The following is a 23,240-nucleotide window of genomic DNA, read 5'->3' on the forward strand; positions in this document are numbered from 1 at the left end:
GCTTCAACTTAAGTACCTGGACTGTTAACTGAAAAAGAAAGATTGATATCTACTTATTTGCATAGGTAAAAAAGTGATAGGGCTTACTTCAAATTGTTATTAAAAAGCAAATTAGATACTAGAAAAAAAACAAAGTCCTGGCATTTTTCATCTAAATTAGTGGGTTCCTCTGACATACCTAACAATCATGTAATGGAAAATGTATAGTTCTATATACATAAAAAATAAGTTAGCACCAAGAATATACCTCAAACAATGCCTTTTGAGAGGTTTGGAACACTTCAACAAGAAATCCTTTAAGATAGTTTTTCCTATGAGTGTGCCCCAGGATATGCATCAGTAATTATGTCTATAAAAATAACTTTAACGCCTTCCAAAATATGTTTATGTTAAATATATCTACTAATATTCAAAATAATCGTTTTCTAGGTTGTCTCTCATAAACTTCCTAGTTATAGGTATATGTTTATAGTATCCCGTACTTATTTTGTAAAAATTACTAAAATGAGCATTAGCCCATTTAGGACACAAAATTGCATAGTAAACCTTCCTGTCTACAATATCCGAATAGGTACTTGTTAAGAGCAAAAGTACGAAATCCACTCATACACATTTAAACTGGTTGACATAAGAGGTTAAACCGCACATATTAATTATCCCAATAAACAATTATATCACAATCAAAAATAGGCAAAAATCCAAATTATAAACATTATATTTGTTTTTGTTTACATTTATGTATGTCATGTCATACTGAAAAATGTGTGACCTATAACCTATAAAATTCATCTGTCGTCTGTGGTCTGTATAGCTAACCTCAACATCGTTCATATACTTCACATAATTAAGATAATGCAGAGGATAATACTATTGTTTTTATAATACGTAATACTCAGTCCATCACACCAAACATTAAACACTACATATCAATCTCATAATAGTAAACAAACAAAATAACTGTTTTAAAGTACATATATGATTATATTTGCAATCTGTCCATTCAAGATAATATTTGAAAAAGCATTTGTCTTTATTTGCAGGAATGCTTATCATATGCACAGCAATAATTACCTAGCCCTACCTTTCATGCACCCTTAAATACACATATGATCAATAACTTGATTTTGTCAAAAATAATAAGATGTTGATTTTGAACCTATTATGTATGTCATTATAATAAATATATGCATATTTTTTAAAACGGTTTACTAAACTAAGTTTGCTTATTGGAAAATAATACAACCATTAATAAATAATAATTTATTTGTATTTGTACTTAATTTTTTAACAACAATAATATTAAGTAGACAATATAACATTTCAAATTACAAAACAAGTGTAATTTCTAATGTAAAGTTGTACAACCCCAGACATAAATTACATTTAAACCAACTTACAATACTGTGATACATGCCTACTTATTTCTGTGTAGGTAATAGAGACTATATATAATTTTCATAGATTCATTTAACTGTTAACTAAAATATTACATATTATAAGTCCTTATCACAGAAAAGTATGTATAGAATTGGAACGTATATACAAACCTACTATACCATAAAAGCAGGTAACACTGGTTGGTTCCACATTGGTATGACCTGTATGCAAATAAAAACAAATCATAAGTATTCACTAGAATAAAATGTAGCAACTTTACCTTGAAAACCATATTGAACAACTACCTAAGGTGTCCCCAAGGGTGTCCCTATATACCAAAAACTTAAAGAGTATTATTTTTGGTATTATTCTTTATATCAGATACTGGTAAATCTCTGGGTAAGAGTTAACTAAATCTAGAAACAAAAAAATTAAATGTACACAGAGAATATGAGAAGTAGGTATTAACTATGTAACATATGTATACTTACCATATTAAAGCATTGTGTAACTAAATCAACTAGATTTATACCTCAACAGGTATATGCTGAAGCTGGATGCAGTTTTTTCAAATGTATTTGCCTCTCTGATGATTTAAAACTAGGTAGATTTCAAAAACGGTTTTCATTTGGTTTTTATTAAATACTGTCTTTGATAATAATTGTGTTACTTAATAAAAGTTCCAGTATACTTCATGCACATTGGCTATATGAGCTGTGTGGCAGATTATCAAAGATTTTCTGAAACAAAAACGAAAATGTTGAAATTATAAGTCCTACATAATACCATTCCACTTACCTGTTGCAACTTTCCTCAGGAAAACTCGGCTGATGATAAATATAACCATGCCCAACTATAAGTAATCGATTTAACTCTGATTTACCAGTCTAAAACTGTCCAGTAATAAAAATCAATCACAATTTGAGTAAATTTCCAATCAACATGTAAACAAAGCCGCCATTATTAAATATGACTTGTTGTCCGCATTCCACAAATTCCACAAAACCGCGGCCTGCCGAACGCCATTCGGATGACGTCGCGATCTCGCCCGAAGCGACTTCGGGTCGGTTCCGAACCGTCGCCCTTCTGGCCGGTCGCTGTTTTGCGCGTTTCCCCCTTCTGGCCGGTCGCAGTTTTGCGCGTTTCCCGGAGCCCCGGCCCGAACACGAGGAGACCCTTGATCTAGTAAAATAGTCGCCTTAAACTGTAATCCTGTATTTAGGATGAAAACAGAAACAGCTCATATTTATTAGCCCGACTTATTAACGTAGTTTGAGTCGAGACAAGGGCCGCATTCGTTTTCAAGCTTAATGGAGCGAGCAGAGCGTCTTTGACGTCACAATGACGTAATTTGACAATTGGTCCTTCGTTCGTCTGCTCGAGCCACTCGGCCTGCGTTTATTTCGCTTGCTGCAGCAGTTCTTGGAAGGCGCAAGGTCTCGACAGTTTCGATAGGCCTACTATGGAAAGTATCGGCCGTGTCTGAACTGTTGTGTTCATGTAATAATGAATTTATTGGTTTCGAACATATTTTACATGGTTGTTTGTAGCAATTTTCAAATGTTTTGGATTCAAACAGTTTAGATACAGTTTCAGCCTTACCGCTTCGTGCTTTCTTTTATTAGGATCAAATTTTAAAAATGAATTGCATTTAAATATTGAATGACTTGATTTACAGTAAAAACAAGTAAATTTGTTATTGCTATTTGTTAGTAACGAGTACGATTTTTGAACTTTTAATTAAAATTTCTATTATTTTTTCATTTTGATTTTGATTACTTTTTGTACTCACAGTTTCACGTTTCTCTAAAAACTCACATTTCTCTTTAACAAAATTGAGCAAGTCCTCAAAAGTGGGTAGATCAGTATTACATTTTTTAGATTCCCAATCCTTACGAGCTGGGTGGTCAAGTTTTGTAACCATTAAATAAACAAGTAACACTGACCACTGATCTGTGGGTTGATTTAATGCTTTTAAACCTTAAACATTTTTATTAAATAAATCAAATAAGCTACGCAATTCAGTATGTGATTCTTTGACTACCGAAGGCGCTTTAAATAAACCATTGACAAAATTAAAAATAATTAGTCTATTATTTTCGTATCTGTCTTTTAACATGTTTAAGGCAATACTATAATTATCTTTTGTAGTTTTAATCTACTCTAACATCAAGGTGTGCTTTTAAATAATAAAACTTGTGCAATTCATCCATTGATGAGTTTTGATCAATTATTGAATAAAATGCGTCTCGAAATTCCAACTTATGAATTGTTTATAATGTTTGGTAATTTTATTGAAAGCCCCGTAGCACGTCGCTGGGAATTATGTGATTTCGGTCGGGAGATGTTATCAATTGACTCTATTTTATGATGATTTGACAATATCAGTGAAGCACGCGCACTTATTTCATAAAATAAATCTTAAAATTGATATCTTCTTGGTTTTTCTTGACTAATATTATCAGCTGATAATGCCAATTCATCATGGGTGTCAATAACAATTATATTTCGTCCTGGTGGTCCCCTAAACTCATCACACAATGGTTGAGTGCGTGCTAAACGACTATCTAATTGCATAAAAGCACTATTATCAACTTGGAGGAGATCAAACAACTCAACACACTCTTTAAAACGAGTTAAAGATTGTTTAATAACTAGCTTTTTTTTAAATTGCATACGATTAAAATGGTCTCTAAGGTCCTTCATTTTGTCTTGATTTTATAATTAAAATGTAATTTTTATAAGCCTTCGTCGAGTCAAGTTAATGTAAGTAAGTGTAATCAAATTGAGCCAAATTCAAGACTTACTGTTCTTTCTGGTAGATTTTCCCTTTTGGTTTGCTTACTGTAACCCACGGTGATCGTCGTCACATGTCAATTTACCAGCCGCTTCTGGAAATCCAGGTCTCCAAGTTTTCAATTCCACCCTTCAAGGTTATCGCCGAGGCTTGACGACACTCTAATCAAAGTCTCTAATCTTTCAATAGCGTTTCGTCTTATGTCTGATCGCTATTCGGCTTTAAGGACCATGTTCTTTCTCCAAGTGGACTGTATTAATTAAACTGGTGGAAAAGTCAAATCCACAACTAATAATCTTAAAATTTAATTACGGTTTTAAACCAGAAAGAAATCAACTGTTGTGCGAGTCTTTCCATTCTCTCGCAGACTGCACATAACTTATCGCGGGCGAACCTCCGCGATGTTGCCGACTTTTTAAAGAGTTAGCAATCTAGTAACGAAGGAATTTTTTTTTGATAAACAAAACCTCACCAATTGTATCGCTGTTTACCGAATGATGCGATATCAATGGTGCTGTTCCTAGATTTTGGGACGCCATTTGAACGTTCTAGCTTATATAGTTAAGTACAGATGTCACTATATGTAGTACAACAGCTATTGGGTTAATAGGTTGAACGGTTCGGCCGCTAGGGAGCGTCAAATTTGACTCGTTTTTTATGTCTTTTTTGGTGCATCTTTTCTTACAATCGTCAATAACTAGGTTATTTGCAATACTTTGTATAAACTTTTGTAAGTCAATGAATAGCCAATGAAATAAGCTTTCTATTGACGTATAAAAGTTGATTGGTTAGTGCTACGGATTCGAAGCTAGAGAGAGTCAAAATTTGTAGAGTGAAATTATATAATTTATAATTCTTCGTTGTTTTCCAATGGATTTAATTTATGTTTAAATTTAAATGGAAGAAGTTTAAAAATTATTTATAATATAATTAGTACGAAATAGTATTTTTTTATTTGTTTACTTTTAATACTAATGCTAATAGTTCGGTAGCGGGTTAAAATTCAGGTTAGCTTAGTTAATTAGTTAGATTAGGTACTGCAACTGTATATTTTATTTTTATTTTACATAAAATGGTAAATATCTCAGAAATGGATACAGATAGGTATAACCGGAAGTTTTGAATTTTTGTTTCTTATTTTAGCATATTGATTTAGTGACATAAGATAGAACAGGATACAAATACTCTAGCTTCGCACAAGCTTGCCAATGGAAACCACGATTTCTGCCGTTAATAAAGTGAAAGAGTAAATAATTATTGCAAAAAGAGAAAATCAAATATATGTATTTTATCGTAAATGAACACCACAGTGAACACTACAAAAACAGTAACTAAAACAAAAAGCGCGATTATCAAACTTTCGAAACAACACCCAAACTGAAAGCAGAAAGCTAGCTAACAAAACTGATACCTGAGTTTAGCTGTTACCTTTATTTAAAAAAAGTGTAGTTTACGATTTGGGTCGTTTTATGACAGGACCTTCTTTTGATGGGCGGTCCCAAATAGAAGTACATATTTTTTAGAATAATAAAATGATATAAGATATTGAGTCATCTTTCATTTTTCGGGACTCACCATGGTGATTTCGGTTATTTGAGAAGACCGGAATTTAGACATAGTTGAGCAATTCGAAGTTCAATGAAATGTTGCTTCTTCCTCTACAACATGGCAAAATTATATTTTAGATACGACGTATTGGTTTTTGGTTTCCATCGTCACTTTTATTAGTCTAATGGGCGTCATATTCTATTTTTAACAATGTTAATTCAACTTGTTTTCTGATTACAGTGCTGTTTCAGAAATTATGTTTTTCGACGACTGACTTTGAAAGTACCACATGTACGCTTCCATTTAACAGCAGAAAGTAGTTATTTGCCGAGCTCGAGCAGAAAGTGAATCATTTTCTGCTCTAGAGCGTTTTCGCTTTCTACTAACAATCTACTCACCAACTTTTTCGGCGTTTCCATAACAACGCTTGACATACCTGTTTGAAATAAACACATTCCGTCAAAGTGATTTATCGGTGACAATAAGTTCGAGCTACGAAAATGATGTGAGTTGTCCTTCCACTCCACCTCACAGCAGTCGTCGTAAAAAAGTACTTTTGCCGCTTTTACATGATTGCAGCGTTCGGCTTCGCCTCACGCTGCATATATGTACTTTCCGCTCTTAATATAGAATATACTATTTTACAACGAGCGCCTTCAACACAATATCTCAGAAATGATTCTTTAGGTCAAATTACACTAGTCAACGTGATATTATTCCATTTTGCAACAGAGTGATCATGTGACACGAAGTGCGCTCTATAAGCTCTCGTCAAATAAGAACGTATCAAATTGACTCTCTCTTAAGAGAACTGTTGTGTGTTAACTGTAAACCAAGAATATTAGATAAGACGCAGTCAAAGGCTTTTGTTAGATCGCAAAGCAGTACCCAACGTCGAAACTGGTATTAACTTATTCAACAAGTGTATTGATACCCATAGTCGTAGATTATTCATTACGAAATCCAAACTGACATTCAGTGAAAAGCTTGTGAGTTTCAAAAAATTTGGTGATTCTGTTACTAAGTGCTTTTTCAAGCAGTTTAGACAATGGCATATAGCCTCTATTCCTGTTTGTTTAATACAATTAAAAAAAATATTTGGGTGCCTATATTAAACTCGTTCATTAAAGTAAAAGAATTGGTAAAGCATGCATTAATAGGACTCTTTACCAACTACATTATATCGCTACGACTTTCCACCTTATACACTGTTGGAATATTTTACCTAAAAAACGGACTAATTTTTATGTTAATTTTTGTATAGGTACTGTAAATAATAGGTAGAACGTGAAACTAAGTATTTTCTTTTTGTACTCATATTCTACAAATATCTGATACCAATATAATTGTATTATATCACGGTCAGAAAAACCAAATGGTCGATAGCCCTTTTCATTATTAGGAAATATATATGAGATATATACAATGGTAAATAATTTAATGGCGTATTTATTGGGTCAAAATAATCCGATTTACCACAACTTACTTCAGACGAAAAGTCAAGGGAAACAGAAATACAGGGGGTCAAAGTAATTTTTTTAAAATTGTATTTTTCAAATAACTTTCAAAAAACTTAAGTAATGGTAAATAATTTAATAGCGGCTTTCTGGGATCAAAATAATTCGATTTAGCACAACTTACCTCAGACCAATCGTCAACGAAAATAGATATATAGGGGGTCAAAGTAATTCTACGATATTTCGTATCCCCGACCAATTCAACGATTCGGAATATTTTTATTTAAGTTATTTCTCACTTGCAGTGAGAACTGAGCTAAATTCCATCCTCCAAGAAGATGACAAATTGCAATCATGTATGGCACCAAATAATTTAATTCCGAATATCTCGGAAACGGTTGATTCTCTAAGATCTCTCTAAGACCTACCAACTAAGTATACCTTTTCTGTTCAGAAAATATTGGATAACAGATACTCTGATGTCAGTTGTCACTTCGCTTCACCAGAAAAAAGTTAGAGCGATTTAAAAGCAAACCATTTATTGTAGATGGCGCCCTCTATAAGCTAGCACCCTCAGAAACATTGGAATACCTAATTTTAGCGAAAAACTCCAAGTGGATCGCGAGTTATTCGAAAAAGTGAATTTTAAAAAAATAACTTTGATCTCCTGTATTTCTGTTTCCGTTAACTTTTCATCTAAGGTAAGTTGTGCTAAATCGTATTATTTTGACCCAATAAATACATACCAGGTGTACAAGAGCACCCTGGACATAGGAGATTAACATGGGAAAACGGTTTTGATTTTTTTGCGCCTGTACGGTTGATTTGATTGAAAAACCGTACCAGCAACAATGACCTGTTTACCCGTTGCCCGACAACCGCCTATACAGTGCAGGCTAAAAGTTTAAATTTTCTCATTTTTGTTCGTGTTTTACGACGAAAGGGCTCAAGTTAGAGATCTGAAAAAAATACAGAAAACTAGTCCGTGATAGGTACTACAACCTTCATTAATACGATTTTTCAATCAAATCAACCGTACAGGCGCAAAAAATTCAAAACCGTTTTCCCATGTTAATCTCCTATGTTCAGGTTGCTATTTTAATCGAAGCAATTGTTTTTTGAGCAAATTTTTTCCCCTTGAGGGGGGTGAAGAGAGGGGGGTTTTGTCTGATTTTTTTCACCATTTCATTTTTTTTGGGGTGTTGCCTAAGTTGTGTGAAAATTTCATTGAAATCGCTTGAGTAATAACGACCGGAGAGCAAAAAATTTCGAAACTGTCCAACAAATCAGTAACAATTGATATGTCCTAAAGAATTTACAACAAAACTGTCTAAAACACGCCAAAACAGTAAAACATATAATTTTTTAACACTCTAAAAGATTGTCTGAAAATTTTAGTTTAGTGTCCAAAAAATTAATTTTTTGCAAAAAATGTCCTAAAAATATAGGGTTATGTCAGTGTCCTAAAAAAATAATTTTAAACGAGAGTGTTAAAAAACTATTAGGTTAGGTTAGTGGCCAGAAAAACTGTCAAAAACAATTTTTAAAGGTAAAAAAAAAAATTAAATATACAGAGTGAACCAAAAATTTATATATATCGAGTGGCTCAAGAAACAACAGTGCGCGCGGGCGCTTTAGCTACGGATGGCGGCCATTTTCTCCCTCTTCCTGGTATGCGTGTCCACGTGCTTGATCATGTGATCCTTCCTGATAAAGCCCTTGCCGCATATCTCGCACGCGTACGGTTTCCTGCCCGTGTGACAGCACAAGTGCCTTCTCAAATCCGCTTTGTAATTAAACGTTTTTGGGCACATATTGCACTTGTGCGGTTTATCGCCCGCGTGTTTCTTCGTATGTCGTTTGTAGGTTTCATCATCAGGAAACCGTTTACCGCACCGGGAACACTTGAACGGTTTATCACCACTATGGAAGGTGTTGTTGTGTTGAGTGAGATAACAGGGACGATTGAACACCTTATCACAGTCGTAACATTTGATTTTCCGCTCCTCCGAAGGACGAGGGGGAGGATTCTCCTTTTGTTCCTCCTCCAAATTGGTCAACAACACCTCCACCTCATTAATTCCTAAGGTGGTTAGTCCTCCAAATTCAGTTGTCAAATTGGTGGTGTAATTCTCCATTATTACAGGATGAGAGTATTCCTGAACAGGACAGGAGTACTGTCCCATACCAGCCACGTTCGCATACCCATGTAGTTCCGCCAGAACCTGCGCAAAACTGGGCAAAGGCTGGCTCACATCCAAATCACCCGTAGTATTGCTGGGGGTAAACGTATCCTGCGTAACGTGGGAGGCCAACTCGTTTGGGTACTGCTCCGCCAAGATAGGCACCACATCCACCACGCTGTCGCTGCTCCTCGAATCCTCCTGACTATTATCCTTACTAGCCGAGGAATTCCTAGCTGGATGGTGATGGGCGCTGATGGGCATGATAGATGGATCAGGCAGCCCACTAGATTTAACCGCTTTCTTGTGCAACGTGGTGTTGTAGTGTCTCTTTAAATGTCCGGAACTGGTGAACCACTTGTTGCACGCGGTGCAATTGTAGGTTTTCGGTCTGCGTGCTTCGTTACTCTTCCAGTTGGTACTATTGGTGGGAGCAGGAGCTAGTGGTGGCGGTGCCGGAGCCTCATAACCACTAAAACACTCTGAAACACCCTCGCTAGAACCACCATCAACCACAAACTCCCCTTGGTAACCTATTGGTTGATTATTCCCCAAACTAATCATCCCCTGCACGGTATGTCCCTCCTTTTCCTTCTCCCACGTTTGACTGACCATTTTCTGACTATCCAAATCCAGTATCTCACTCTGACTCACCTCCTCCTCATTCATGGGTGTTTCATAATAATACTGGGGGTCACTCAAATTGTTCTGCTCGATGAGGAGGGAAGTACTCTTGTACACCAAACCACACTTCTCGGACTGTTTGGGACTGGGTGAGGGTGTGGGTTGTGGTGGATAGTTCACACTGTACACCGGTCTGTTGTACGGATTATACCGAGCGTTCAAATATTTACTCTGAGTCCAATCCATATTAATTTTTCCAAAGAGAAAAAACAAAAAAAAACAGTCACCCGAAAATAACGTAGCGTCCGACTCCGACCGTTGACTGACTGAAACTGAAACTTGTGCATTGGCCCACTTTTGGTGGGGGGTTGGTGGAGGTGGTGACGTGTGGTTTTGGTAATGCGTGAGTTATATACAGGGTGATTCAGGTTTTATTACACAAATTTTAACCACGTATTCTACGTCCCAAAATAATTCCAGTTTGCTCTATAAACTATATCCAGAAAATGCGACTTTTGGGAAAGAGAGGGTGTTGAAGTTTTTTAACAAAAAAAAAAGGTTGCCAATTTTACGAGCAGTTAATTCTTTAGTCCAACGTTGCAGAAAATGCATTGAAGTCAAAGGACACCATTTTGATCAATTATTATAATTTTTTATCAAACGTTTAGTTCTTTGTTGCTGACTAAATTAGTTTATTGCCTCGATAAGTTCGAATTTCGATTACTCGAAATCGGTGGGTCGGAAAAAAAAATATTAAGAAACCTTTTTCCTTCAAAATTAAACATTCAACGGAAAATGGAAAAATCAATGATATTTTTATAACAAGCAGTGCCGTACTTTTTTTTCTTAAAAATTATCAGGTGACTTATTAATACACGCGCCACTGGTGAAGATAAAACAATTTTTTAATTGGCGAATAATCGGCTTTTTTTGTTTATGAAAACCACAAAGTTTTATTAAAATATGTATAAGAGTTTTGAAAAAAAATTAACTTTGTGTTTTTTTTATAAAACTTCAACACCCTGTAGTTCCTAAAAGACGCATTTCCGGGATATAGTTTATAGAACAAACTGGGATTATTTTTGGACGTAGAATACGTGGTTAAAATTTGTGTATTAAAACCTGAATCACCCTGTATACAGGGTGTTCTAAATTAAGTGCGCACCAATGCCAACTTTTTTATTATTGAAAATAGAAAATTGTTTAAATTAACAAACCTGTGGCATTTTTTGCGTTCACTGAAACGGCGTCAGACGTTGCTAATGTCAAATAGTTAATTTCAAACGCATAATTTAATATTTATCCGTACATCCCGTATTTTAAGTCTGCTATTAAATGATAAAATACCATACGTTGATACCTTGGTTATATCAAGTTTTATGACTTATGCTCGTAGGAAGTTTTTTATTGAGAGGTGAGATGGTTTTACTTTTGAAGCAAATTTCACCGTTAAAGAAATTAATAAATAAAAAAAAATGTCCAAGGAATTTACAGAGCTCCTCACACTCTCCCTAACCTTCTTTCAGAAGGGGGGTGAAAGGGTTTCTAAATTACAATCAAACCTAGTACAAAAATAAAAAATTATTTGTGAATGAACTTAAAAATCCATTAGAAAAGGAAAACATTTTAAGCAAATTTCACCCTTAAGGAAATTAATTTAAAAAAACCCTACCATCATTCTTCTGAATAACCTAACTTAAAGTAAAAATGCAAAAAAAAAACAGTATTTTTGATATGTACAAACTTAATTGGTTACTGTCAAGGTGACAGTGACAGGTCGACAAATAATTTGACAGACAAGGTCGTATTAAGAAAGTGTTTGCAAAAACTCCCCTGGCGGGCGAGTGGTCTGTTTTAATCGTGCTTTTTTTTTCTTTTAATTTCAGTGAGTTACGGCCTAAAAATCGCGGTGTAAACACACACACCCAAACCAAAAAAAACTAAACAAAACAAATGACGCGCTCTGATGATGGCTAATACAACAAACAAAACAAAAAAAAACAAAACGTAAGGTTCAAGGTGAAAGCTAGAGACGAAATTCAAACAAGACGGCCATGGATTGCACGTTTCGGCGGCTTTGACTCACTTCGGCTCTTTTTCTTTTTGTTTGGTTTTTACGACCCTTTGAAAGTATTTCAAGCAACGTGACACCCCTAGAGCTGTAAACTAGACTAGACAGGGTTGTAAATTAGCGTTTTGACAGGTAATTGGGACAAAATTGTCCGAAAAATGTCTTTGCCGGCTGGCGTGTAATAACATTTTTATATGCTCCTAAAAATACTTAAGTGGCAAACAAAATAATGGTTTTTAAAAAACACAATTTTATTTCGGCCAAGTTACAAAATGAGCTTAATAATATGGAACTGAACTCAGACACTACGTGTCTAGTAATTTAAATAGTTAATTAATTTAATTTTTTAATTTAATTTATTAATTTATTAATTTAATTATTTTATTTTTTATTTTTAGACGGTTTTGAAATATTTTGATGCTATGCTGCTTCAGGAGCATTTGGAAGCTTCTAGATGCTGTTTTGGAGCTTCTAAACTGTTTTGGAAGCTTTTGAAATCTTTTTAGACGACTTCAAGAGCATTTAGAAGGTTTTTTAGCATCAGTTTAAAAAGCGTATTGAAGGCTCTGAACCGCTTTGACAAAAATACAACTTGGATAAATTTATATGCTGTGATATACGGTCATCGATTGAATAGCAGATAATTTTGGTTTTTGGGAGTTGAAATGTAGTAGAAGTCAAACTTCACAGTTTAGCTGACGTTTTACATAATTTATTTTTGTATCCTCCGCATCTACGGATTTAAAAATCAAAGTCAAGAAAAAGCATTGCAAAAGCAGCTTTTTCAACCAATTAAACAATTCAATCATAAACTACGAACAGTGCTGCAATTTACGCAAATGCTGCCCATGTTGACTTATCATTTTGAGTTTATCACATAACATTTTTGACTGAAGCCATATTATTTCATTTGGCCACCTTGTATTTGCAGTCCAAGTTCTGCAAGACAAAACATTGTCTGGGATGTCTTCAAAAGGCGCCTAACAATTTATTAGGATAGAAAGTCATAAAAGTCGCTTTTGGTTAGACTAGAAACCTTATCTGCTTTCAATACTAAAACCAGGTGTCATTTCGGTTTAGCAAAGTATACCAGGGTAAAATAGAGCAATAAAACATTGCATTTATTTTTGCTAGTTATATTTACAACCAAATATAATGGTTTTTAAAAACCAGATTTATTTCAGACGAGTTACAAAGTGAGCTTAATAATATAGAACTGAACTCGAGCATTTTATTTCTAACAATTTTGTATAAAAATAGTTGCTTGACTTACTTGCACTACATGACTTAAGTATAAACATTGGGTATTCCTAATTAAAGGGTTAGGTATGCAAAATAAAACTTGCTAGGTGAACTTTAGCCAGTACATACATATAACTTAACATTTTATGGAGGCTAAAAGCCCACACAACTCAGACCTGTACTTTCCGGTATCTTTTTTTGAATGTGGTAATTGTAAAAGTTGGCTATAATACAATATACAGTGTGACCCATTTAGAATGGAAACACCCCTATAAAATTTTAGGTTATTAACCGATTTCAATGATTTTTTTTTTGAAATAATTAGGAATGAAATGTCTATTACGGGAGAAAATTTTAAATATTTATTTCAGTTTTCAGGTCATATTACGATACTTTTTCTTGATAGAAAATGGAGAATTTTTATTAGCGATTTTTTTATTGAAAAAATTACTACGCCACTGGATCTATAGTGCTTTCAAATAGCTGTGACCAAAATTTCATGAAAATCCATTCATTAATAACAAAGTTATGACAAATTAAAATTCAAAAATCCTCTAAGCTAACGGTCACAAAAGAACACCCTGCATCAACTGTTGCCATAGAAATGGTGTTACTATTTACTTGTTTATTATTACTTATTAATTGATTAATTACTAAAAAAAAAAAATCAAAAAAAAAAAAAAAAAAAATTTGGTCACAGCTATTTGAAAGCACTATAGATCCAGTGGCGTAGTAATTTTTTCAATAAAAAAATCGCTAATAAAAATTCTCCATTTTCTATCAAGAAAAAGTCTCGTAATATGACCTGAAAACTGAAATAAATATTTAAAATTTTCTCCCATAATAGACATTTCATTCCTAATTATTTCAAAAAAAAAATCATTGAAATCGGTTAATAACCTAAAATTTTATAGGGGTGTTTCCATTCTAAATGGGTCACACTGTATAAATTTTTATTCAAAAACATAGAAGCCTTTGAGCCAATTATCAACATTTTATAGGCAATTTCAAAGCTTCAAAACCATTTTTACCTGGAAATGTAAAAATCAAAAACAACAATCATGAAACTCGACTGAAAGGCTTAATTAAATAAAAAAATTAATAAAGTCGAATCTTTTTTTTTATTTTGAACCTGCTGGCGTTATTATTAACGTTTGGATTAATGTAAGATTTGAGGTAAGTTAAGTAGGAATAAATTGTCTTATTTTGGACCCTACTCTTTGTGGTAGAACGTTGAACACACAATATTGATACAATAAGTACCAATTTAAAAATTCAATTTATGATCTATTTACAGAGGCTGCCAAAATTACTTTCCAAAGTAAGGGCTTGGGAATAGAATCAACCGATAAAGTCATTGGTTTGGCATGCCAGGACTGGTTGAAATTGTCGAAGCAGAGATATGAAAACTCAAGAAAACAAATAAATAAATAAATCATGAAAAAAATTCCCAGAATATTTTTAATAATAATTTGGATAATAACTACCAATATGTAAATCATAAAAGAATAAAAAAAATTATTTTATGATGTATGTATTTTAATTTTAGAAACCTCAAAAGCGTTCAACAAAACAAATTCAGATATTTATTTAATGAGCTAGGTCTGCTTTAGAATTTGATTCAGATTGCAACGGTACAAATGTGACTTATACAGGGTGTTTCCAAAATAGATCAGGCAACTCGGGACGTATGAGATTTTTTTTACACCTGAATCAAATAAAAATGTAGTCTAGAGTGGCTTTAAAAATTTTACCATATAGATTTGTTATAGGTATGTAAATTATCTCCCCAATCTTCCTAAACCATCGATTTTGGAAACACGGTCATATACAGGGTGTCCCAACTCTAATTAAGACACTTACGCGGGGATTTAATGATACATTCAAAAATTCGTTTTTTTCTTCACAAAATACTGTATATATTGCACCTTTTCAAACCATAAACTTTTTATCTCAAACTCTTTCTCTGAAATGTACAGGAGGGGAGATATTTAGTGTCTAAATAGAGTTGGGACACCCTGTATAGCAAGTGGAGTTGTTAGAAAACATCATATAAACATATTTTAAAAAGGCAAATATTTAATATTAATTATGATATTTTTAGACGTAAATTTGTTTACCCTCATAGACGTATTATATCTACCAAACTATTTTGGGGCTTATAGTCGTTATTATATGGTATATCATATTGCTATATATCTACGTTAATTATGAACTTTTTACAAACGTGACATATAACGTGTTTCAAACGTATATATAAACGATTATATTTCATTTATCAATATACTATAAATCAACCTATTTTAGGCGGACATTTTAACGTACATCAGACGTTTTCTCTAAATCATTCATGTACTACTAGAGTATACAAAAATTAAACGTATAATAGACAAATTTGTGTTGCTTGGGCATTCAGCTGTTCCCAAAGCCATCATGTATGCATACTACAACGGTAATTCACGCTTACACTCGGACGATATTTTGGCTATTCAAAGTTTATATGGATTTAAAACTCCTCCAAATACTACTACTACTACTACTACTGTGCCATCTCGCACCGTCTATAAATCTACTCTGACTACTACCGTGCACACACCCTATACACAGCCGCCCTTACCGTACAAGCCTGAAATTAAGCCGCAACTTCGAATATGTGATGTAAATCCAAGTGATTTGTTTTTCTTAATAATGCATTACAACTTATATATCCTACATTCAGATCAAATATGGATTATGGATTTACAGATTAAGAAAATGTCTAGAAAGAGTATTTCTATCTACTCTGTATTTCCTTTTTTACCTAAAATAGAAAAAATTACGGCCGCCTATCAAAGACCTAATAATGAATTAGTTTTAATTGTAAATAAGGAAATCTATGTTATAAACGATACAAATTTTAAGCTAAGTAGAAAACTTTATTAATCAGATCTACAGATTCCCTTTGAAAACGATTTGATTGGGGCAATCAACACCTATAGCGGGAAAGCCATATATTTTTTTAGCGATAATTATTATTGTATAATCAATGAATGTTCCTTTACTGTAGAAACCTATGGGTATATTTCGAAAGACTTTAACGGAATTCCTGCAGCTATAAATGGAGCTTTCCGTTATACCAATGGGTTGTTGTATTTTTTCCAAAATCAGCGCTATTTTGAATATGATGAATTTTCAAATGCTTTAAAAAAATCTGATCAGTTAAGTTTAAGCATCTTTGACATTCCCTGTCCAAATTTGTCTTTGTATGAACAACTTAAAATACTACTTACTCATATAACAAAGGTTGTAAATAAATAAAAAACATGTATAAAGTACATAATTAGCAGGTTTATTACAGACCCCACAAAGCACACCTATTTCATGTAATCTAGCTACATGATTACAATGCTCACAAAAATAAAAATCCATTATTTCAGGACATCGTAGGGAATTGAGAAAGTCCACCTGCCCCTTCGCCTCCTCGTTTTCGTGTGGCGCGAGTAACAGCTCTTCAAACGGAAGGGGTGGTATTGGGAATAACAATTCTTTAAAACAGCAATTTTCTGCATCCAAAACGGTTTTACTCGACACCTGATCCGTTTCAAACACCGTCATTTTTGGTGCACTTTAACGACTCCAACCAAACAACAGAAACCATGTCTTCCCAAACTAACTAAAATAAAATAGAATTTTACTGTAACCTCGCCACAAATGCATATATAATCATTTGCATGGGGAATGCAGTTGATATGTAAAAGCTTGGCTTACACAAGTCAATTAAATTAATAATATAAACACTAGAACAAACAACAGAACAAATCGCACTAAGAATAATAACACGAATAAGACATCCCCAAAACCCACTTCATAACCCCTCAAATGAGTTACTATACCAACGCACAAACTTACCAAAAATAACAGAAAGACTACAACAAATTCAAACAAAATGGAAAAACAACCCACATAACTGGACCATACTAAATCCTCTGTGTCTCACAAGACAGACAAGACAATCTCGCTTCCTATTTCCTACAACTACCCTACTAGAACACTTACACATAGCATAATCCTCAAAACTACGTTAGACTAACTTTTTTTTTTTTTTAAATATGTTATTTTGTAAATACTTTACCTAGTTAAGTTATACTTTATTTTGTAATCATATTACAGTATGCATTTCTTATCACATAGGCAGAAAGACCAAACTGGTCGATAGCCTGTTTCGTTGTAAACGAAATAAAGATTGTATATATATATATATATATAAACACTTTCATGGGAATTAGTTCATATGCAAAACATATTTATTCCCTTATCACCTGCATTGGAAATGTGGTAAGCGAGGCGGAAATGTGGTAGACCCCCCCTCCCCCAAATGCATATAAAACCAGTCAACAAGAGTTGAAAACATTAGTCTACACACAAAAGTACCTATCTACCTTAAACAAAAAAATCATGAACCTAACCAAAATTAACGAATCCGGCAGTTTGGTCGAAAAACCTCTCCTAAAGTTTCAACAACTTGAATTAAACCAATTGTATCCCTTGCACAACCTAAAAGTGGTCAATTCAAAATTTGGTGAGGTGGTTCGGGCCGAGTTGTCTGACAGCGTGGTGTTTTTGCCTAGTCGGATGACGGCACCCATTAAAGACAGTTTGGCGGAGTTTATACCGCTGAAATATGGCCTAAAATTTTTAGGTATGAAAGTGGTTAGTGGTTTATCACCCACACCAATTGTGGAAATAACGGAAATTTGTAAGTATAATTAAAATATATTTAGGTGTAATACTAATCATGCTTTAATCATTTCAGAAAGATCGAAGATGTCGGATTGTACTGGAGCTGCAGCAGAAATCAGCGTACACACCCTTGAGTTATTCCGAAATGTGGGTGTGTACAAAAAACTTTTAACTAATTTAGGACATTTCAAAACACTTAAGATACTTTTCGTCAGTTTAGAAATAAACATTAATAAATATGAAGTTGGAAATGGTGGTTCGTCATACATACCACTTCCACAGGAAATTGCGAATAAACACGCTTGCATTAATATTAAAAATAATGACAATGCATGTTTTTTCTGGAGTGTAATGGCAGCCCTTTTTCCAGCACATAAAAATTCTGACAGGGTTTCTTCTTATCCAAATTATTTTATTATTTTATTAAAGAGTGTTAAAAACTAATGGTATCGAAGCAATGTCTCTGTCTAATATTCCAAAATTTGAAAAACTCAATAAAATTTCAATTAACGTGTACATGCTTGAGTTGGAAAAGCAGGGTTATGTTACCGTTCCAGCCATGCTCACTAGTCAAAAATTAGAAAAACATGTCAATTTACTTTTAATTCAAAACCAATATACCATTAAATGTGATTATGCTATACAAGAAGATGAGACGGAGCTGAAATACCATTATTGTTGGATCAAAGACTTGTCTAGGCTTTTATTTAAACAGATAAATAAATATAGATGTAAAAAATTTGTTTGTGATAGATGTTTAAATTATTTTAATAGTAATGATAAATTAAAAAACCATACCACTTTATGTGAGCGAAAAAATTTTAGTCAAATTACATTTCCGCCTTATGATCATGTGGAGTTCAAAAATTATTGTTATTAACACCTTTTGTGATTTACGCTGATTTCGAGTCTATTTTAGAGCGACAAAATGATGAAGTGCACTATCAAAAACACACAGCATTTAGTGTAGGCCTTTATGTTACTGGTTATTTGTAAAACCTTTTTAAAAAAGATTATTTTATTAAAATAGTTACAAAATTAAAAATACTCATAAAACAAAATAGATGTTAATACAATAAAGTCTATGTCCATTCTGAATAGTGATTCCGGGGCCCGATGGATGGTCGCCGCAAAACTCCTGAGCTGGCAATATGCAAGAGTGGTCAAATATGCATAGTCTGCATAGTCAGGTGAAGACACACACATAACTCCTCCATCCCTAAAGGGAACGCAAGGGTGGAACAACTTGCGTTTCATCAACCATTTCCATATCGGATGTCGGTACGCGTCTCTTGTTATTCATAATCCTTCTTCTCAAGAAACGTAGCAGCAAGAAACAGGTAATGGCCAGAAGAATTGTTATTACTGATGATAAGGACCATTTGGAATAGTTGGTGTGAGATTTCAGTAGTTCGATAGGTTCTTCTTGAGATGCCTGAAGTTGGAGTTCGTGAAGTTTATCCAAAGAAGTTTTTTCTAATTTGATTTTTTCCACTTGTAAAACGGGTATCACTTTTGCATCTTGTACATCCAGTAGACTAACAGGATGGCCATGAAACATTTTCTTCTCATTTTTAAAGACGTATCTAGCTGTGGTTATCGTGCAGTTAGGTGGTATTACAAAGAGGTAAGTTCCCTCCAAAATTAATATTTCATTTTCAATGCAACTAGTTTGGATTTTTTCGCTTTTTGGAAATATTCCTATGTAGTGGGCGGAATCAATTTCTTCTATAATAGTGTTTCCAATGTGAACTGGAACTAGGCGGCACTGGTCCAAGTCTTGTTTGATTGAAAGCAGTGACGTAATACAATCAGGATGTTCATGCATAGGTAGAAGATGGTTGTTCTTGCAGTAATAGTTCGGTTGTAGGTAGATGCATCCTTCTTCATGGTACTCGTACTGGGTTTTACTCAGGGTTAGGTAAGTTGAAGGTGGAAGGAGAGTACATTGATTTTGATTAGGTATTGAAAACAAATGATAATGTTCAAATAAATCTGAATGCACTAATGGAAAATCTAGTGAAAAAACGATTTTCTTTTCTATTGCAAAAACGTTTGTCTCTACCACACTATAATATTTTAAATAGTCTGACACAGAAAATAGCAATTGATCTAAATTATGTGAGTTTTGAAGATCATCGACCAATTTTCTAAGGTCTTGAGGCGAAATTATGCTTCTGTGCAGAATCTTTAAAGCGGCAAAGCTGATTGCATTTTCTATTTCAGTTAAGAAATTCAATAACGAATCTAGATTAACTTTAATCTGGTCCAGTACTTCGTGTACTTCTAAATAGGCTACATAATTAAATTCTGTAGTATTTAGATCAGATATAATCTCGTTTATCTTGTTTTCGATTGACTTTTGATTATTTGTTACTGTTGTTACAGTATTGTTGAAATTTTGCATTAAATGATTTGTCAGAGAAATTTGCTTATTAACCTTTTTGATAACATTGTTTTGACTGTTCTCAAGTTCCAAAATGTTCTGATGAATTTCTTTAGCATCATCTTCATCTAAGTTACCTGTTATATATTTTATTAAGGATCCCATGGGATTAATTAAACCTCTTTTAGCTCGAGAAGGGAATAAAGAATTCATTTTTTGATTAACAACACTTATTTCATATCCTAAATATTTATAAGCTTCATATAAAGGAATTCGGTGTGTTAAAGAAGAGCTATTAATCGTTTTCTCTAATTTTTGATAATGATTTATGATTGATTTTACTTGATTATCCAATGGTCTAAGATGAATATAATAAAGAAATGTATGCGAAGCAGTTTTAATTTTCGCGTTACCCAGTTTGAATGGCAGGATACCAGGGTTAGATTTCAAGTTCTGAATTTGAACTCTCTGCGCTCGTGTCGGGTCTCGTTGCATCAAGTACAACAGTGTCATCAATCTGTAACACAGGATTTTGTGTCAGTTTTCTGGGATTTTTAAATATTTGCTTGTGATATGTATTTTGAGCTGTAGTTACAGTTAAATCATTACTTTGCAAAATGTGTTCAGGGGTGTACAAGGGATTTATTTTTGCTTGTCTATCGGTTAGTCTTCGGTATGCAATTGCACCGGGTTGAATTACAGGGGGGTCTTTCCTGTTTTCATTTAACTTACTAATGACCTTTTGTTTATTTTCAGATGTTTTTTGGTATATTTCTTTGTACAGCTTTTGCATTGATGACTTATGTTCATTGACTTGGTTATTGATTAACAATGCATCGTTATCAATATCTATCGGTTCTTTAAGTTGAAGATGACCAAAAATCAAATCAATAGGTTTTTGTTTAGTCACAGAATGTATGGAATTGTTATAACCCAATATTGCAAGATTGAGCTTTTCAACTGAATTTAAGTCTGGATTGGTAAGATTTAAAGTACGCAAATGTTCTAAGAGAGTTGAATGAAATCTCTCTACTATAGCATTACTATTAGGATTCAATGGCATTGTATAGTGCCAATTTATTTTGTAAAGCTTAGAAAAATCCTTGATCAGACTTTGATTAAATTCAGTTCCATTATCGGAAACTATGTTTTCGGGAATTTTGTAATTCGAGACAAATTGAATTAAAGATTGGTATACATGTAAGGCTGATAATGTTGGAAGAATAAAAGCTTGTCCAAATTTAGAAAAACTGTCACAAATAGTTAAAGCAACAACATTTCCAAATTTGAAAGTGTCAACATGAACTGTTTCAAAGGGTTTTTTCGGTGTGGGTGTAAGTTGTAGTTTAATCAAAGGCGGATGACGTTCATATTTAATTTGTTGGCATATTGCACAATTATTAATAAATTTCCTTGTATCGTCATTCATTTTCGGCCAGTAATATTTTGTTCGAAGTTGGTCTATCGTTTCTTTTATACCCCTATGATTAGTAAGTCCTTCATGTTGTGTTTTTATTAAACTTTTTTGTTTTTCTTCCTTAGTGACATCTATAAGTATTTTATTAGATTTTAATAACTTATAGGATGAATATTTAAACGTTTGTGGAATGAAATTACACATTTGCTTAAATAATGTGTCATTTTCATCATTCTGAAAATAATAGACATATTGACGTTTCGGTTCTCCGTATTGTTTGAGATGTTCGATGATTTGAGCTTCAAATGACTCATCTGTAACGTAAAGATACCATCTTGTCCTATTAACAGGTGTTTTAAATACCTTTTTGATTTCCATTCGCGGATTTGCGTCAACTTTTGTTACAACTATTTGACATAGGAAGTAATTAATCGGTTTTTCAGTAATATTGACTGACAATATGGGATCTTCAGCACTTGTGTGCACAGTTTCACCGTCATCGTCATCTTCGGAATCAACTTGACCAATAATCGATTGATTATCTGAAGCAATCTCTGTTTCGTCCGATGGTTTTGTGCTAGGTCCAGGTTCAGATTCGTCTAGTGTAGGATTTTTATTATATTTCCGCATGTAACGCAGAATCGGAAGTTCATCCGGGTCACTGTCAGACGATGACTCCGATATCTGTTTGTTACCACTGGTTTCGTTCACATTTAATTCGATCCTAGACAAGGCGTCAGCATTTGTATTTTTCTTGCCTTTTTTATAGATGATATCGTATTCAAATTCCTCGAGTTTAAGTCGCCAACGAACTAAACGCGAATTAGGCTCTTTTAGGTTCATTAACCATTGTAGTGGTTGGTGGTCAGTAATGATCTTAAATTTTCTTCCAAATAAATAAGGGCGAAAATAGCGTGTTCCCCACACTATTGCTAAAAGTTCCTTTTCGATTACCGAATAGTTTTGTTCTGCCGGATTCAAAGTCCTAGATGCATATGCAATAGGTTTATCCTGTCCTATAGGACCTTGTGAAAGAACACAACCTATAGCGAAATTGCTAGCATCAGTTGTCAGATTAAATTCTTTAGAAAAGTCAGGATATTGTAGCAATGGTTCATTAGTTAAAATAACTTTACAATCTTCAAATGTTTTAATATAAATAGGGTCATTAACATTTATAGTTGCACCTTTACGAAGACAGCTAGTAAATGGTTTTGTTAATTTAGCAAAATTTGGAATGAACTTACGGTAGTATCCTAACAAACCTAAGAAGGCTTTGATTTCCTTTGTGGTTTTAGGTATCGGGTAATGTAAGATGGCTTTAATCTTATCTGGGTTTGGTTTAATTCCGTCTGGTGTTATAATATGTCCTAGAAATGCAACTTCTTTTCTAAGAAACTCAGATTTATCGAGTTGGAC

The 23,240-nt window shown here is 33.6% G+C and overlaps 3 long non-coding RNA genes and 1 pseudogene across 3 annotated transcripts in view; 1 reads left to right on the forward strand and 3 right to left on the reverse strand.

Moving 5' to 3' along the window:
• LOC145737512 (uncharacterized) overlaps positions 1 to 13,928 on the reverse strand; it is a 134,779-nt gene extending 120,851 nt beyond the window's left edge. Inside the window, exon 1 of the long non-coding RNA XR_014180409.1 lies at positions 13,533 to 13,928. This is a non-coding gene — a long non-coding RNA (uncharacterized LOC145737512). The remainder of the gene's footprint in view (positions 1 to 13,532) is intronic.
• The window catches only part of LOC145738023 (uncharacterized), a 207,219-nt gene that overhangs the window by 137,271 nt on the left and 46,708 nt on the right, over positions 1 to 23,240 (reverse strand). The gene's annotated exons all lie outside the window — the stretch shown is intronic.
• On the reverse strand, positions 1,252 to 4,015 carry LOC145737629 (uncharacterized). The gene is made up of 4 exons (XR_014180445.1): positions 2,176 to 4,015; positions 1,869 to 2,117; positions 1,658 to 1,793; positions 1,252 to 1,598 (listed from the first exon to the last, which is right to left on the reverse strand). It is a non-coding gene; the product is annotated as an uncharacterized LOC145737629 (long non-coding RNA).
• LOC145737872 (uncharacterized) lies at positions 17,734 to 19,014 on the forward strand (annotated as a pseudogene).

The sequence above is a fragment of the Ips typographus genome, linkage group LG14 (assembly GCF_016097725.1).
Source record: "Ips typographus isolate SLU linkage group LG14, UJ_Ityp_2.0, whole genome shotgun sequence".
In the NCBI taxonomy this organism is placed as follows: Eukaryota; Metazoa; Arthropoda; class Insecta; order Coleoptera; family Curculionidae; genus Ips; species Ips typographus.